The sequence below is a fragment of the Lissotriton helveticus genome, chromosome 11 (assembly GCF_964261635.1).
Source record: "Lissotriton helveticus chromosome 11, aLisHel1.1, whole genome shotgun sequence".
In the NCBI taxonomy this organism is placed as follows: domain Eukaryota; kingdom Metazoa; phylum Chordata; class Amphibia; order Caudata; family Salamandridae; genus Lissotriton; species Lissotriton helveticus.
Window position 1 is genome coordinate 828,975,056 of NC_136072.1, and position 19,461 is coordinate 828,994,516.

The 19,461-nt window shown below is 47.9% G+C and overlaps 1 long non-coding RNA gene across 1 annotated transcript in view; it reads left to right on the forward strand.

Moving 5' to 3' along the window:
- The first annotated feature begins 3,839 nt into the window (after positions 1 to 3,839).
- Positions 3,840 to 19,461, forward strand: part of LOC144792119 (uncharacterized) — a 486,572-nt gene continuing 470,950 nt past the window's right edge. The window contains exon 1 of the long non-coding RNA XR_013602512.1: positions 3,840 to 3,997. This is a non-coding gene — a long non-coding RNA (uncharacterized LOC144792119). The remainder of the gene's footprint in view (positions 3,998 to 19,461) is intronic.

Genomic DNA, 19,461 nt, shown 5'->3' on the forward strand with positions numbered 1-19,461 from the left:
AACGACCTACACCGATACCTACAAGGCCCGGAACCAGAAGAGATGGAACTACCAAGCCCCGGGGCAAAGCGAAGGGCATCCTCTGACGATACACACGAAGGAGGCGAATAAGAAGGAATGCTTGGTGTAACACGCATGCGCAACCATGCACCGAGACTCTGATCTTAACAACAACCTACCTCAGACAATCGCACAACAAGAGCAACCGCAGCTACCGAGACTCTGACCATAACGAACAAATATACCTCAGACAATCGCACAACAAGAGCAACCGCAGCTACCTCAGCAGAGCCACCGCAGCCACGGGAAGAAGGGGCAAGACACCGACTACCATATCCTTTTTTTAAGCAACCGCAAGGGCGGGGGGCCGGCCAACACCAGAGACTCAGGAAGAACTTGGGGGGGAGGGAGTGTGAGGACCCTTGCTGTCGCACACCCGGTTTACTACTGACGGGGGGGAGGGGGGAGGGGTGGAGGTGGTCGGGCGAAGGGGGGGAGTGAAGCTGGCGGATAAGACAGTACATGGTATAGCCACCATTTGTGTAATGAACAAAAGACCTCGACTATTGCCTTTCTCTACAGGCACCCTATACTTTTTCTCTCTCTCTATTCCCATCCAACACCCCGGGGGGGGCTGCAGAACGCGAAGCACCAGCGACGCCACCAGACCACCATGACAGACCCAACAAAAGCTGGCCTGTCTACTGACCTGAAGATAGTGTCCATGAACGTTAAATGTAAATGTAAATGTAAATGTAATGGGCATTTATAGAGCGCTACTACCACTCCAAGGAGTATCTTGGCGCTTACACAACCCAGATGGAAGGGTTGGATAGGGGAGAGAAATCCTGATTTTTTAAACACATCCACTACACTAGAGTACTACACAGGGTGTCAGACATAGAGAAAATCCAAGTTTTCAATGCCTTCCTAAAAGGGGCTTCTTGGGAGAAAGATCGCAAGGAAAGGGGCAATTTGTTCCAGGCCTTGGTTCCTAGTACAAAGATGGATTTGCCACCCTTTGTAGCCAGTTTAAAGCGAGGAACAACAAATAAGTTCTGACTTGCGGATCTTAAGCAACGTACTGGGTAGTATCTTTTAAACCTCCTTTGTAGATAGATCGGACCACGTTGATGGAAGGCCCTAAAGGTAATCAAGAGAAGTTTGAACAGGATTCTCTTTCCTATTGGCAGCCAATGTAAGGTATTTAGGGCTGCGGAGGCTGTTGATCTACGAGGCAGACGCAGTACGAGGCGGGCAGCCGCGTTTTGGATCATCTGCAATTTATGGAGCACGATTTTATTTGCTCCAACATAAAGTCCATTGCAGTAATCCAGCCTAGAATTTATTAAGGCCACTGCGACTGTTTTCCTCGCCGAAAGAGGGAGGAGATCAAAAAATTTCCTAAGTGCTTTAATAATTTGAAAGCACATACCTGCCACTGCTACAGCCTGGGGTTTGAAGGATAGGCAATTGTCAAATTTTATGCCTAGGTTGCGGACGGATGCAATTGTTTTGGGTGGGGCTTCTGCATCCGATGGCCAGCATACTGTAGGGGAAAAAGGATTATTGATCCCTATGGGCAGGATTTCTGTTTTTCCGGCGTTGCACTTTAGATGGTTGTTATTCATCCATTTGAATGTTGCTGCAAGACAGTTCCTAAGATCTTCCTCGGCACCTGGTTGTTCTTTATCCAGCACCAAAATCAGTTGGGAGTTAAAGGACTGAACCACCCGGTCAAACGAAGGAAAATCTTGGAACACCTGGCCAAACTAAAAGGAGATGTATACATGCTGCAAGAGACCAAGCTCTCAGTAGAAGAAGCGAAGCAACTCAAAGCTAGATGGATAGGGGAAGTACTCTGCTCGCCGGCAAAAGGGAAGAAAAGAGGAGTCATAACGATCCTGAGCAAGAGGGCCAACCTAACAACACAAGCAGAGGACGCAGACGAAGACGGCCGCATGCTCATAGCAAGCGTCCAGAGAGGAAGCGACAGAATTCACATGGTCAATATATACGGCCCCAACTCGGAAGACAAACAATTCTGGCAGGGAGTGGACAGCAAACTATCCAACCTTCCCCAAGAGGACCTCCTGATCACAGCTGGGGACATGAACAAGACAACGGACCAGGCAACAGACAGGCACCCAAACAGACCAAGTCTGTGGTTGCTTTTAAATAAAACAATCTTTTTTTTTTAAATGCAGCCTATTTTCCTTCAAAGAAAACGAGATGCGTTTCAAAAACAAAAACGAAAAGTGGACATCTGCCTGCTCTTAAAAATGCTTTTACAAACATTCACTTTGCGATTAGGTTACCACCAAATTGAATTTGGTGGTAAAATGTGAATGTTTTGTGACTGCATTTCATACACAGCACTGCAATTCGGTATTAAGAAGAGACGCCCTTAACACGCCCCTTCCTAATACCGAATCTCAAACCCAAACTGCGATTCGGTAACAGGTTACCAAATCGATATTTGAGTTTGGTACACGTCAAAATGCCTTTTTGTGTTTGCAAAAGGGACGATTCTGCTAATAGGTCCGATATGCGACCTCAAAAAGGCTTCGTACATGTGGCCCATAATATAATTTGCCATCGACTCATGTGGCTCCTCCTTGGGAAATTTCCATAGCTCTGGTTTAACAGGATACTTCAGCTCCCCTTCTCATTCAGATAGCACCTTATCTCTTCTCGTCCCTTGCTATTCCTCTCCCATGAGAACTCCTCTCCCCGCATGTTACCACAATTCCCTTGGCCGATTCTTCTTTCTCATGCTTGCTGTCTATTAACAAAAAGTTATTTATTCTAAATAATCAGGCTTATCCACACTCACAATAGCAAACAACTCCTCAACGTCCAGTCCATGCTTGAAGGTTGAACGTAAAATCCAAATCATAATGTAAGCAGCAACTGAACCAATTTCTTTTTGAGGCCTCATTTGCTAAGTTAACAAGTGCACAGGGTTACAAAATATGTGCACCTTTCTACAAGGGAAATAAATGCAACTGCTTAAACCACTAATAAATGCAATGAGTTATAGATGTCTCAGTGTAAATGCATTTATACTTAATTAATTCAAATTATGCCTATAAACATTAGTTGCAAATATCCTACTTAAGTACTTCAAAATACAACATTTAAGTTATTCTTGCCTTATCATGTTATACATAAATTGTCATGCAACAGTATTAATTATATTTTGAATAAATTTTTCAAACAAAAACACCCTTTAGTATAAACTGTTCCACCCCTTTTACTACAATAGTTACAAAAAAATATATTTTGTGTGCTGACTATGTGTGAGTATAGTGCACTCTTACATTATCTCTAGATGGGATGAGGATTAAACTTCCTCCTAAACAGAACACTGCGTCTGGTACAGTTACTCAGCATAAAAAGCGAGAATCGTGTGATAACTGCCCCTTATGTCGGATGTGAAATTCTGAAAATATTTGTTAGTTTTTAATCTGTAAATAAGGCAATTTACATATTGCTTTGTATTAAACAAACCTAGGAACATGAACCTACTTGGACTTGTGTCAGGAGTCAATGTACCTTCTATTATTACTTTTAACCTACTTTGGGTATGTGATGTGTACTGAAAATTAACCTTATGTCTTGAATTTACATCTATGACGTGGTCATCCTTCTTTGCAAAAAACAGCAGATGTTTCCGCTATCGGGGAATATGAAGGATGGTGAGCGGTGCTTGCTTGCTCTTCCAAAGCAGAGCAAATGGACAGTTAGAAAGTAAATACAAGAACAGAATTGATAGTAAGCTCTGCTTACACCTCTTAACTCTGTTTCCTTCCTGTTTAAAAAGCAGCCTCTCAGTTACCGACAGCACGAGAAACCATTGACATCGAGCACCCCACGTCCGCGACGTGGAGCTCTCACTGCGACGTCAATTGCGTCTGCGACACGCTCAGAGCAGTAGCACTCTCCACAAACCGTTCTCGTCCGACCACTTATCTCTACAAAGGCGAACAAAATGGTGAGTAGCTGCTGTTTCATCAAGAGTCAATGTAGGTGTTGAGTCATATCTCTTATTACCCTCCAGTTTGTGTACCGTCTGCTCGTCCGCTGTTTTCGGGACTCCTCTCAACACTATAGGCTTTGCGCTCCTCAGCGCCGCCTCTCGTCACAGAGAGCTCCCTGCCTCGCTGACCGTGCTGTCGTCTTAACTCGCCCCATTCGGAAGAACAGTCACAGAAGTACTTGACCGAGCCAAGTTGTTGTACGTGTGCACTAGTCTCTTGATTAATTAACAGCAAATACATATTCACTTCAGAAAAAGAAGAGGGAACGTACCAAGATAGCTTTCGTAAAAAATGTGTTTATTCTGCGCTCCGCAGCCTAGAAATGTTCACCTCTGGCATGCTAATTTCCACAGCATCTGGACAAAATTATCTTCGATGGGTCGAACAGCAGTTTCCTCGATTGTTTTTGATGTCTGTACTCCCCACAGAATACCCTATGCAAAATTCCAAGGTACACACATTGGGCCAGATGTAGGTAAATTAATTTTGCGAGTCCTTAATAGCGATTTTTACCGAATCGCTATTAAGGAATCGCAAAATTGAATGTAGGTAGGAATCGCAAAAAAATTTGTGATTCCTTAATATTCCTTGATTGCGAATCGCAAATTGAGAGGAATGAATAGGATTTGCGCCCGCAATTTGCAAGTAACCAAGAGGCACTCGCAAATTCCGGGCACACTTTCAAGGGTGCAAGGGTTCCAAAAGGAAACCCTGTTGCACCCCTGAAATGTGCATGTGTGCACATGTGGCGCACAGACATGCCCTAAGGGCATGAATTTGTACCACATGGCACTTTTAAAAAAACCAAGGTACTCGTACAAAGCTCACTCAATTGAGAGAGCACCTCTGCACACAACAATAAAGAACAATAGTTCTAGTTCAATTGAAAATTAAAACGTGATGATGGTAAATCAGTGTGAAGTTTTCATCAGCTTTCACATTTTATTCATGTTTCAAAAGTGAAGATCAGGTAACGTATCCAAAAGTAATTTTCCATCAAAAGATAAGTCTGTTCCAAACAATTAATCACACATCCCGATGCATTTCGGGCCACGCCCTTCTTCAGGGGATTACTCTACAAAAACAATCCAAAAGGAAACAATTCAATCTTGTATCCAAAAATAACATACTCAACTGCTAACATCATTAAATGTGTGAAAAAATAAATAAAATCCAGGGTAGTCTTAATCAATTGAGTGAGCTTTGTACGAGTACCTTGGTTTCTACACTGTTTGTGCAGACAGTGTTCCCTCTTGCTGCACACTCACCTTCCTAAAGACATCACCTTGATAACCCTCAGCTGTGCGAGCTCCCTTTCTATTCTAGTATCCACTTTTAAAAAAACAAAAAAGTGCTTTTTAAAGGAAATCACTAATTACCACCAACATGAAGTTGGTGGTAGTTAGGGATTCCTTAAGGCTAAGTTGCACTTTCGTTTGTGCTACTTACATTGCATTTAAGGAATCGTAATTTCCTATTCTTAAATGCAATCGCAAAATAAGAAATCGCAATTTGTGCGATTCCTTATTTTGCGAGTAGGTTTAATCTTACCTACATTGCTCAAAGCCAAATAGCGATCACAAAAGCTGAAATTCTGTGAATTTCTGCGTTTGCGGTCGCTATTTGGCTTCCTACATCTGGCCCAATGTTGTTTATTTGTGTTTTGTTTTTTAGTGTAGTATATGTATGTGGTGTGTAATGTACTTATGTGTGTAGTAATGAAATTGTTAGTAGTTTATATGTGTGTGGTTGAATTGTGTGTTTATTGTATTTGTGTTGTAGAATTATGTGTTTGGTAAGTAGATAGTGGGGATAGTTGTTTATATATATAGGAAGATTGCGAGGGTTAGGTATTTTTTGATGTAGTTATTGATATTGAGAAAGAGGAGTATAAATAGTGTTTGAGAAAGAGAGGAAGAAGGGGAGAGGATGTTATAGTTGTTTAAAGAGTGTTGTTTTGTGTATGTAGGAGCATAGTTGAGAAGAGGAGGATAGGTTGTGTTTATTAAAGGAAGTTCTGAAAATAGATATAATAGAAATTATGTGTGAATATTTGAAGTTAATTATGTTAGTAATGTGGGATTAGTGTATAAGAGTGAAAGATAGATTAGTGATATTTGGTAGAAGAGAGCGATAGGGGATAGTTTGAAGGGTTTGATAGCAGCTCTATATGCGATGCTCTGACATCAGGAATGGATATGCAGCTCTATATGTGATGCTCTGACATCAGGAATGGAAGCACAGCTCTATATGCAGCACTCAGACATCAGGAATGGATACGAAGCTCTATAAGCGACGTTCCGACATCAGGAATGGGTACGCAGCTTTACATGCAATGCTCTGACATCAGGAATGGCTAGGCAGCTCTAAATGCGACACTCTGATATTAGGAATTGAAACACAGCTCTATATGTGATGCTCTGACATCAGGAATGAATACACAGCTCTATATGCAACGCTCAGACATCAGGAATTGATACACAGCTCTATATGCAACGCTTTGACATCAGGAATGGCTAGGCAGCTCTATATGCAACACTGATATCAGGAGTGGATAGGCAGCTCTTTATGCGACGCTCTGACATCAGGAATGGATAGGCAGCTCTATATGCGACGCTCTGACATCAGGAATGGATACGCAGCTCTATATTCGACGCTTAGACATCAATAATGGATACGAAGCTCTATATGCGACGTTCTGATATCAGGAATGGGTACACAGCTTTACATGCAATGCTCTGTCATCAGGAATGGATACGCAGCTCTATATGCGACACTTTGACATCAGGAATGAATACGCAGCTCTATGGGTGACATTCTGACATCAGGAATGGATACACAGTTCTATATGTGACACTCTGACATCAGGAATGAATACACAGTTCTAGATGCAACAGTCTGACTTCAGGAATGACCGGTTACTTACTGCTAATATTCATTACTCCGAGTCGTAGACCTCCCCGTCACAGTCATTAATTCATGAGCAATAGCTCCTCCCCCAAAACTTCCAAGCAAAACTCCCTTAGTCCATCTCTACCCTCCAGGCCACTCCCACATCATGTGGCTCATAACCCCTGACCCACAACAGCACATCCAGTACCACCAAGCACAAGAAGCTGAACATGGAGGGAGGGATGGGAACCAGGACTATGACGGGGAGGCCTATGACTCGGAGCAATGAATATTACTGGTAAGTAACCAGTCATTACCTCCCCGTCACAGCCATTAATGCATGAGCAGATATCAAAGCAAGAATCGGCTTCATCATAGAGCAGGAACAGACTTTATTAGCACAAGCAGAAAGTCACAGCACCTGAACAGAATGCAACACAGCGTCTCCAAAACCAGCAGACCCTGTCCCACCCACCACCAAACTATAATGGAACATAAAGGTGTGTGGAGCACTCCAAGTAGCTGCTTTGCAGATCTCAGCCATAGACGCCCCCTGAAAACAAGCCCAGGAAGCAGCCACACCGAGTCGATCTCCCCTATACCGACTTAGGCACCAGCACCCCACTAGCCTCATACACCGCCCCCACAGCCCACCTCAGCCACCAACTGAGAGTCGAACCAGAAGTCTTTAGAGCCTGGCTCCCAGGCCAAAGGTCACAAAAAGAGAATCCACCTTACGAAAAGGCTTAGTACAAACCAAGTACACCTCAAGAGCTTGTTTAACATCCAAACAGTGCATCTGCACCTCTACCTCCGAAAGAGGATCAGGACAGAACACAGGCAGAACCATATCCTCTGAGCAGTGAAACGAGGACGGGACCTTGGGAACAACGGAAGGATCCGGCCGGAGGATGACCGGATCCGGAAAACCCCCCACAAAAAGGGCTCAGAATAAAGCAAGGAGCCCAACCCTCTGGGCTGATGTAACTGCGACCAGAAAAACATCTTTGTTCGTCAGAAAATGCGGAGGCACCTCCCCCAGAGGCTCAAAGGGAGCAGTCTCTAAAGCCCACAGCAAGGAACAACAGGCTCACAGGCCAGACTACGAAAGGTCCTCACTGCTGCCCACTGAGCCCTCAAGGAGGAAACAGCCAGACCCAAGTTGAAGCCATCCTTCAGGAAATCCAAGATAAGCACGGACTCTACCTCCATAGCAGACTAGCCCGATCCGTACACCAACCTGAAAAGACACCCAATACCGAGCATAGGACTGAAGAGTCGAAGGGCGCCAGGACTGCTTGATAAACTGAGCCACATCAGGAAAACACCCCATAGCCACTAGTTTCATCCTCTCAGCAGCCAATCCGCCAGATGCAAGCAGACAAGACAATCCCTAGACAGAGGTGGAGATGACAGGGGACAAGGAACCACTAGAAACGGCCAGCAAGGGCCCACGCCAACCTCAACAACAGAGGGAACCAAGGCCTCCGGCTCCGAGCAGGTGCCACCAGGATTACAGAATCCCGGTCCAACTTCAGCAGGACCCTCAGAAGGGAGGAAATCAGAGGAAAGGCATACATCAAGCCCCCCTCCAACTGAAAGGACAGCGCATCCACTCTCTAAACCGAGTCCACCGGAACCAGAGAGGAAAACCTCTCCAGCAAGGCAACAAGTCCACCACCGGAACCCCAGACCTCCCCATCAGCCCTCTAAACACCCCCCCCATCAAGCACATGTCCAACAGGGAAGGAAACAATCTACTCAAGCGTTCCTCCTCAGAGTTCAAAACCCCCAGCGATGCAACGCCCTCAGAGACAACAAGTTCAACTCTGCCCACCGGCAAATCTGTTGAGCTAACAAGTTTAGGGAAGCCACCTTCGCACTCCCCTGGCGATTGACATAACACACCACCACTGTGTTGTCTGTCCTCAACAGCACATCCCACTGTAGGACCCAAAGAAGAAAATGAGTCATGGACAATTGAACCTCCTTCAATTCCCTCCAATTTGAAGACATCTCTGCCTTCTGGACCGACCAGATCCCCTGAATAGACTCCTGGGCCAACACAGCTCGCTGCCATCCGTAGTCCGCACCAGCCATTTCTGGGACGCAAAGGGAGAGCCCTTCCTTGAGGTTCTGCTCCTCCAGCCACCAGGACAATTCCCGGGAAATGTCCACACCCCCTGAATCAACTGTTTGTAATTCTGAGACCCTGGACTCCAATGCCCCAGAACATGATTCACCAGAGGGTACAAGTGCAGCCAGGCCCAAGGAACAATCAACACCGTGCCAGACCTCAGTCCCTGAACCCGTAACCACTGCCGAGCTGTGGAATAAGGGGAGACCAACACCTTCCTCAGCTCGCGCACCAGGGTTAGTCTGTGAGGCTCCGACAGGAAAACTTTCCCCAGCTTGGTGTTGAAGACCCCCTCCCTAATGAACAGCAGTTCCTGAATGGGGCACAGATGGGACTTCTCTAAGTTCATAATCCTCCCGAACTTCTGCAGGCGCTGGCAGACCTCCCGGGTATGTGATTGAACCTTAAGGAAAGAAGAGGAAGAGAACAACCAGCCATCCAAGTAAGGAAACACCTAGATCCCCTGAGCATGCAACAACCCCACCAACGGCGCTAATACCTTAGTAAACACGCTAGGCGAGGCAGAGCGACCACAGGGCAATACCTGGAACTGGTAATGATTGATGCCCACACAAAACCACAGAAACTTCCAGGATGCTTCGTGCACTGGTGCATGAAAGTAGGCGTCTCTGAGATGCCAGGTAATCGCCCATGGACAGGAAGGGCAGAATCATCTGTAGAGACACCATTTTAAATGACAGATGAGGGATGCACAAATTCACTGCCTTAAGATCCAGAATAGGACGGAAGACCTCATTGTTTTTTTTGGATCAGAAACAGAATCGAGTAAACCCCCCCCGGCCCTGCTGACTCACAGGCACCCTCACCACTGCCGCTTTGGAAACCAAGTCCTGAACCCCCTCCAAAAGAGCCCAACACTGATCTGGGAGCAGGTGTAGCCCGGAACATTTCTCCCGGTGGTTCTCCAAATTCTATCTGATATCCCAGGCTGACAATCTGCAGGACCCATTGATCTCGGGCGAACTCCTCCCAGACCTGAAAAAAAATCTGAGGCAACCCCCCAACCGGAGCTCCTTCTGAAACCCTCCCATAGTCATGATTTGGATGGACCCGAAGAGTTGGAGGCACCCTGCTGACCCCAGGACTTGTGGAACGAAGTCCCCTACCACGAAAGGGCTGGGCAGCCATCTTTGATTAAAATGCTTACCCAAAAGCCCGTTTATAACCAGCAAACTTCCCCTTCTGCGATGAGCGGACCGAAGCCAACAACTTTTAGTCCTCTGCCATCTTTTTTTTTTTTTTTTTTTTAAAAACCTTTATTGTGCAGAAAGAAAAGAACAAATACGGGCCCACAACCGTCAGGCCGGCCACGATACATTAAGGCACAAGTGCAGGCAATACAGCTCCTCAGCGGTAGCGGATGATAGAACAACAAGCATCGAATATTACGTCTAATAGAAACTTGGCGCCGAGGAGAAGGAGCATTTCAAGGTTAGGTTTTAAGGTTTTTCTTTTATCGTTTTTGAACCAAGTAAAAGCAATGAAAAATAAGACATAAAGAGAGCTGAGTCCATATTACAGCATCACGACACTGGCAGGCGGCTGCACAACTGAAAGCAACAATGGAAATTAAGTCCTCAAACAATATGGCGGTACAAAGTAAAACAACCAAAACATCAGCCATCATTCGCACACCATATACAGCGCCGCCCCTCCCATCAACCCCTATCACGGACCCAGAAAAGAACAGGTTAAGAAAGCGCAGAAAACAGAAAAATAAGGCCCATAGAAACTAAACAATGTAAAAGAAATCCCACCCCCCACCCAACATCAATGCGGAGGCTACGGCCTACCCCCCCCCAGCAGAGTGTCTGTCGCCCATTAAAGAACCCGAAATTCAGACGAAGAAAGAAGAAAAAAGAAAAAGGAAGAAAAAGGAAAGAAAGACCCCTCACACTTGAGATATAGGGAGTAAGAAGGGATAAACTAATCCCCTACCCCCAGAAAAGGAAGCTGGGGAGGAGCCCACCCAGTGTCAGAGCTCCCGGACTTCCCAGCCGCATATAACCTCTACGCCGCGGACAACAGTAGATTCGGAGGACCGAGAACCCAAGGAGTATCAGAATCGGGCAGACCTAGAATTCCGGGTCAGCGCAAATCAACATACCAAAATACGGTGCTGTCCGGGTCCTCACTAGACAAGCAAACAGTACCAATGAGGGAAACACCCACAGTCTGGCCAGAACCACCAAATCCCACCAGGCATGGCCATCGCGGAGAAGAGGGCCAATTGCATATGCTCCCGGGCTTCCAAACCGCAAATAAACAGTCCATCCCAAATACCATAGTACAGCACGAAACACAGGAGAGAAGGGGGAAAGTCAACGTACAGAACAGCAGCACAAAATGAAGAAGCGCCCCATCTCGAGTCCCACTCGTCAGTCAAGCACATGCCCACCGAGAAAAATACCCCCCTAGCCCCGGACAGTCCGAAAACGGATCCCAGAACATGGCTCCCCCGGAGGGCCCGCCCCCATTTAAACGAAAAGACAAAATGGCCGTACACAACAGAAAGAAGATACCCAGAAGCAAAATGGATTGTACAAGCCACAAACAGCGCCAGCAATCAAAAGAAGCCGACCCGGAGGAGGGCCCTAATAACCGAATCTCGGCCTCCACTGCCAACACCAGACCTAAAACACACAAGTACCTTCCATAATCCGGCCACCCGAACTTACACAGCCCCGCACAGCTCCCACACCGTGTTACGTTAGATTCAAAAGACATTCAGCCAAGAGAGAATCTAAACATCCATATCTAGAGTCACAGATCAATACATTAATCACAACCCCCACAACCAGAATAAAAAACAGGACATAGCGATGTTATAGCAAATCGGGAAAAAGAAATGCATCCTGAGCAGCCAGCCAATCAAAATAGGTCAGTCCGGATCTCCGTCGTCTGTCCGAGCAAAGTCACGAGAAAGAACATCAGCCCTGGCCCGACCGGCGAATGCCAACCGGGGCCGGCCATCGCTGCGAGCACCCTCCAGGTAGAACAAAGGAGCAAGATGGCCGCTCCAAACAAGGAAGAAACCCAGGAGGCGGAGAGGAGCGTCCCCGGTCACCATCAGTTCCAGCATCCATGTAGTTAGGCACCCTCTCCGCCACCGGACAGCACAGTCCCCACCGCTGTATAAAGACGGCTCCAGAGACAAAGACCCTAGGGGGAACCAGGCACCGGGAGGCCGATGAATATAGCCAGTGTAGGGAAGGAGTTACAGTTACCAATGTGGGGGGCAACATTGTAGCCAAAGCCTCACCAAGGAGAGAACTAGCAACATTACCGTCCGGGACACTGCACATCTCCGCCCTCACATATTGCATCCGTGTATCAGGTCCAGACAGTGTCAGAGGTGGCAGGAGGTCAGCCCGTCCCGGCCGCGTTACACAAGGGGAAGCACCCTCGATTTTCTCCGCCAGCACCTGAACGTTACGCCTGCATGTTGTCTCCAAGTCCGCCAAGGCGAGCAGGATATCCCTATAAGTCAGGGTGTCCAGAATCAGCAGCCGGTCCGCAGCGAGCGGCGATGCCCCGGGGTCCGCCTCCAGCCCAGTAACAGACCGGGCTGCGCGCGACAAAGATGGCGGGGCAGCCGTCGTTTCGTAATGAAAGGCAGGCGCCATTGCCGCCACTCAGGCAATCCGCAAGAACGAGAGGGAGGATGGGGGCGATCTCACTGTCCGGGGAGGCAGGCGTGAAACCTCCGGTGATTAAGCAGCCCACAGCAAGGGGTTGTACAGCACGAAAATCACCATGCTCTCATTGCCAATACGAGTGTCTTGCAGCCGAGAGTCGCCCCAGAATGAAGGATGGCCAGGCGAGAAGCAGCAGAGCGGGGGGAAGTGCCGCGCAGGAGCTCCAGTCATATAGAGACCCACCTCTGCCAAAGTGAGGCACTCTGCAGCAGGAGAGAAATGAAAAGACAGCGCCGAGATCACAACAGTCCCGTAGGCAACGGCACCTCCCCCGCTCGTCTCACCAGCTCGGTATCATGGCGTCCGGCGGTAGTGTTCAGCACAGCTACCCGGGCAGCCCCGGAGATCGACGAAATCAGTAAATCCTGCACCAATTCAGACTGCAGAGGTCTCAATGGAAAGCAGACGGCTTCTGCATCTTCGTTTCAGCAGTTAAACACGGTGTGAGCCAGGAGTAAAGTCAGGATATTCCGCTCAAGGTAGGCGGCTTACGGAGCCGGGAGCTCAGACGTCCGTCCCGTTCGCCATCTTGGCTCCTCCCCCTCTGCCATCTTTTTAATGGTTCCCCAAACAGTTTGGACCCCGTGAATGGAATCTTCATGAGAGCAGCCTTCTGCGCCACCTCCGCTTTCCAAAGCTTAAGCCACAACTGTCTTCTAACCGCCACTGAGGTATCAGCCACCGTAGCCGCAGCACTAAGGGAATCCAAGGATAAGTCAGTCAGGAAACGTGATTGCTGCTCCAACATTGTCAAAGACTCAGAGGGATCCTCCTCCTGCAACAGCTGTTCAGAAATACCCTAACAGTCCTTCAGAAGAGACTGCACCAGGTAGCTAGTGTAAGTAGCAGAACAAACTGCAAGGTTGGAAGCCGCAAAGGACCTTTTCAAAGCCCCCTCAACCCTCTTGTCCCCAGGATTAGAGGGAACCGCATCTTCCGAAACCACCAGGCTCTGATACACCAGTCCCGCCAGCAGGGAATCCACCTTCACCACAGAAGAAACTCTACCAAAAACCCCTGCAAAGTATATCTCTTAACCAGAAACTGGGAAAGGTCAATATCCTTCCATTCCCCTCCAGCACATTCCTCACTGACTTATGAATAGGAAGGCACTCAGGCTCCCTTCTCTGATAATTGGCGAAAAAGTCCTCCAATTTGTCACCTTCAGAGGGATCAGGGAACCCCAAATTGCCACGCACATGTTGCAGTATATTGTGAAGGTCTGCCCCTTGGACAAACGCCTCTTCACCTCCTCATCCGACTCCTCATCACGATCTGGGCCTGCCTGGGTATCCAACTTCTGCATCTTAGGCCCCTTGGATTCCCTAGCCAGAAAGGGCTTAGCCACTGCGGTTTCAATCATTTTCTGCACATCAGATAAGGAAGGCGCAGTGGAAGACCCAGCAACCAGCACCATCTCCTCCTGGAGCTTACTCATCTCTGACCGTCTCCCTCCCATGATGAGCTATGGTCAGAGGAGCACACACCACCCATATAGCCCAACCAATCAACAACAGACCCTGTAATGGCCAATCTGAGGAAGCCCATATAGAAACTAGCCAATCCCAACAGCCAGGAGGCCAGCCCTTGAAGACAGCTAATCAGAGATGCCCAAACCAAAGTAAAACCAACAACAGAATCAGGCCCAGGCCCTATGCGCCCGAGGCAGAGTACCAGACGAAAGACTCATGCAGGCCAACTAGCAACACTGGGAACCACACGTAAGTAAAAAACATCATACAACCAGTAAACCTAGACAAGAGCCATCCTTTAAGCAACCCGCCCCTGCAGAATCCAACAAACAAGAGAAACAGCTCCAACCATAACCCCTCAACCAGGCCAGCGGGAAACTCAGATTGCAGCCTTTCTGCAAGCCCAAGAGAGTTCAACCGCCCTGTGGACCGGCCCCTAGAGACCGGCTGTGCTTAGGGAAGCCAGAACATACCTAACCGGAGCTTGTGGCTCCAAGGAGCCGGCTCCAAGCCAGTCACTGCCGAGACTCCATGCCCCCAATGAGGCAACGCGATCCCATCATGATGGGACTTGTGCCCCCAACGGCAAATGCCAACACAGAGTGACCCCCCCTCCCCAGAGGAAAGGCCATCCCGCCAAGCCCCAGGATTGCCGGGAAATTGCAGCCACAACAGCTTTTCGAGCCCGTAAGGAGTCCCAAAACACACAAACCCCCCAGGTGGTCCAGCTAAAGAAGGGACTGGACCCGGAAGGGGGGACCACCCAGAATAACCCGGCTAGGCAAATATTGAGGGCAAAAAGGCAGCCCCACCAAGAAAGCATAATCCCGCTATAGCAGGTACTTGATGCATAACTCCCCACAACGGAGGCATCAGTCACCTCCAGTAGAGAGTCTTGCACGGACCAGTGTTCAGAAAAAAACAACAGGATGTGCTGACGTGAGTCAGGGGTCATGAGCTCTGTATTTCTGCCCCAAGAGACAAAAGCATGTTGGTCCGACACTGCACATGATTCAAATTTGGCATCTGGCAAACTCACAGCTGGAATGGGCTGACCTTCTCACCAAGGCAACGCCTTTATGGTACACTCAGAAACTAGGCATGCTGTGCTATCATACCTACGGGAGGCCTTCCCGAGATGCGAGGACATACCGGACTTGTCGCCTCTGGAGGATCGCTTGCTTGATGGGCCACTACAGTCTAAAGAAATCTCCTTGATGTACAAAAAAACTCAGTAACAATTTACAAAATAACCTCGGCAAGCTCAAGTAAAAATGGGAGAGAGACCTGGGGTGGATTGAAGAGGAGGATTGGTGATTGGCTCTTACGTCACCTAGGGAGGCGGCCATATTGCTTAGGTTTAGACTGATACAACTTAGGATTTTGCATCGGTCCTATATGACGGGGACAACTCTTGCTAAAATTGGGGCGAGGCAGGATGACCTATGTCTGAAGGGATGCAAGCAGCAGGCTACCTTCTACCACACGCTGGGGGAATGCCCGCTGGTGGGAAGTCTCTGAGAGAAGGCCACAAATCACATGCAGTCTGCACTGGGAAAAACGGTAGGCCTCTTAAACATATGGGCAGACTCGGACCTTACTGAGATTGAACAGCAACTGGTAACGTTGGGGTACACGTTGGTGAAAAGGGAGCTGGCCAGGGGATGGGGTGGGGTGGAGTGGCACCACCTGCTGTATCGCTATAGTTGAAAGAATTGGACAGGTGAATGATTGCGGAGAAAGAGGTATGAGAAAGTTTCTAGTGACCTCTGAGCTAGCTGGCATTCATAATTAAGTCTAACATATTCAATAGAGACCTAGTCGACCTAAGTCCTACGTCTAAACTATCATTTATCTTATTCCAATGCGCAGAGCCTATTGGGAATATAGGAACTACACTACAAGAGGTGGTAACAATTTTAGTGTGTAGTGTAGTTCCTATATTCCCAATAGGCTCTGCGCATTGGAATAATATCTTCAATAGTATAGACGTAGGACAGAGGTTAACTAGGTCTTCTACTGTCGATATTAGACTTAAGTTTTGTGTGCCAGCTAGCTCAGAGTTCACTAGAAACTTTCTCGAATAGGGGAGGAGGAGTTTAACCTCCCTGGATAGACAAGAAGGGATTTAGTTTCTGACAACCATAGAACATGACAACTTTGCTCTCCCTAATCAAGAGTATATCTCCAGAGTCGTGTGAAAACAAAAGACAACTATTTTACTCAGTCATTACGTGCATACTTAGTTCCACCAGATTGTAGAGAAAGAAGAGATGGGCGTGTTCAATAAAAGGTGTTATTTATTGATCAGTCTCTTTTTCTCATACAAGAGAAATGAATCGCTATAGTTGCAATACTTAAGGTTAAGTAAAGTGCATACAGTAAAAGCAGGATTATAAAATAATACTGTAAAAGCATTGATATGGTTTCTTAGCCATATGATACTTTAAAATGGATAAAAGATATACATGCATATATCCGTTGACTAATCGTACTCAACTGGTGCTTCTAACTACGCCTACCCTGGTGTACCTGACCTAAGCCTAATACGTGGGAGGGAGTAAGTAAGTAGCAGTTTAAGTTAAGTTTGTTTTGCCAAGAATCTGACTCAAGAATTCTCTGTAAGGGGTTAGTCAGTTCAGTACCTGGGATTTAGAAGGCAGGAGGGCTGGTATCTCTGTCTCAGGACTCGGTATCCCAGTCACCCGCGAAGGTGGGCTGGAAACGCTGGAGGCTGGATTTCTCGGCAAGAGAAAAGACAGCGTCTTCCTCAGCGCGTCAAAAGGGGAGGGGCAGCGTCCGTGGGCTCTCGCTCTTGCTCTCCGGCAAGTAGTCACTGCTCCAAGCTCATCACCACCGTGTCTTTGCTTAGGGCAGCGTCGGTATATTTATACCTGAAAGGTGCCGGGTTTGACGTAAGGATGGACATAAGACGTCAATAAAAGATGTCATTAAGAACTGGTTGTTCTTACATTCTTTACAGGAGATCTCGAACGAAATCAAAACAATAGCAGAGGGGATTTCCCAGGTTTGCTGGAGGCTTGGTTTGTTTAGAGAACTCGGTGTGCTTTCTAGGGGGCTGGAGGAATAGTGCTTGCTCAATGTGACAGCATGCGCTATGACTTAATCTGAAAACGGGTTTCTGTGCCGTTGTATGGACATTAGTGAATAATAACCGGACAAGGGTCAGAAATAGGAGTATCGATACAGGTCCCTAGATAAACATACTACAAGTGCTGGTGGACTTCTGCACTGCCCCCAGGTTTTGAATATTCTGTGGTAAAACCTCATCATTTTCTAGCCCTGCTAGGGCGGAAAAGCTATTTTCCAAAGGTATCGTGTTTTCAGATCGCTCTGCGGCCTCCAAATCTCTGCTTGCGCTCATTTTTTTTTTTTTCAAAACCGTATTTATTAAGAGGTCATGCATAAATCGATACAGCCCTCCACAGTCAGGAGGAGACTGTCAACGACAGACAATGAAAAAGGCATAGCAGTGAACCCAGAGTTATAAAAAACATACCCCAGTCCCCTCCCAGACCACCCAAACCCAACCGCCCTACCACACCCCCCCCTACTACCCACCCCTTAACCCTCCCGAACCCAGTGCACGTGTTCACAGCGTAGCAACATAAGATGCAAAACAAAGGTGGAGTCAGCCAACAGTCTAAGGTACGGGGTCCACATTCAGGGCCAACACATCATCAAGATCAGCGGGGGGGTCGAGGTGCAGACCCCTGTAGTCCGCCCATCTTTTCCAAATTTTGTAGTGCTTCCGGGGACACCCTCTGGCCTCAAAAACAGGTAATTCCAGGCCCATAAGGAAGTCCAGTCCCGCTTTCCATGCACCAAGCGGGGGGGCACGAACGCTTTTCCAGGCCTGGGCCAGATCTCGCTTGGCCACCACTAGTCCCAAAAGCAGCAGGTGACGTTTGTAAGCATTGCCCCCAACATTTTCCAGGATATGAAGGAGACCCAGCCTAGGGGTACGGGGCAGGTCCCACCCCAGCACCTCCGAAAGAACTTGCGCTCATTTTTACAGGGGATTTTACATTCAGGCTTGTGACATCTAGATTTGCCTTTGTATTTTGAGTCTTTTGAGTTTGAGCCTGCACCTTGAAGTAAGTACGAAGAAAAGGAGTAACACGAGTACTTACAGTGCTGGCTCGTTTAATCTGTTTTTGTTACTTACTCTAGCAGATTTATACGCCTCCGTGGGGGTCACTTTTTCTGCTTTCTGCTCGAGGAATATTTACTCCTTGAGTGCTCTTTATTGGAGAGAAAGCTTGCCCTCAAATGCCTGTACTTCTAAGAGTGTATCTGTTAACAGTGCTAGTTTTTAACAGACCTTTGTCACCCCCACCGTTTAACTCTGCAGGTTCTAAAGATTCCGTGGGGCTCTTTGCTTTTGCCTATAATGGAATAGAAGCTTCAGGGTTACAGTCACCCACCTTGATATTTCTCGTAGTAGAGCTGTAGCTCTCTCTCAGTGCTCAAGTCCCCTTCTTCCTTCTCCTTATCGGTTGCATCTGGGGGAGGCTTTCATCTCTTAGAGTGCTGTAGTTTTGCTTAATCCCGCCTCTTGCTTCCCCCACGGAACCCCCCAGCGTTAGAGGGCTTCCTGCGTTTGGAAAGCCGATCCTAGCTGCCGCCTGACAACTTCTCGCAATCCCCATTGCTGCCTTCCTCCAAATCCCACTTTGCAGCGGGAGTTCAACAATCCCAGGCGCCACTGCTGCAAGATCGAAAAGACTGACTGGCAAAAAATGCCTCAGCACCAAGGGAGCAGACCCGACCGGTGCTGGGAGCACAGGGATTGAAACCGCCGGCTCTAAAAAGCGCCCGGGCTGGACAAGAAGCTGCTCCCAAGCCGAAAGACTCCCTTGGAGCCGCAAACACAAAGAGGCTGAATACCAGGACCGCCCCCCGGAGAGAGCCGCGAGAAGCGAGCCTCCCGAGACCGGGACCGAAGCGAGCGAGCCGGGAGGTAGGAGAGGGTTCCGAAAGCCGCAAAAGACGTGGGTGGAGGGCAGGTGAAGCAGTTAGCCCCTACATTCTAACCGCATGTCCTAGTTTAATTGCTCGCCATTCATTCTACTCCTGCCGGCTGGAGAGCAAGAGGCCCGCGACCGCTCAGCAACTTCTGACGGCCGCCATGTTCTTCCCACTGCACAAGTGTAGCGTGAAAGATGTGGCTTGTA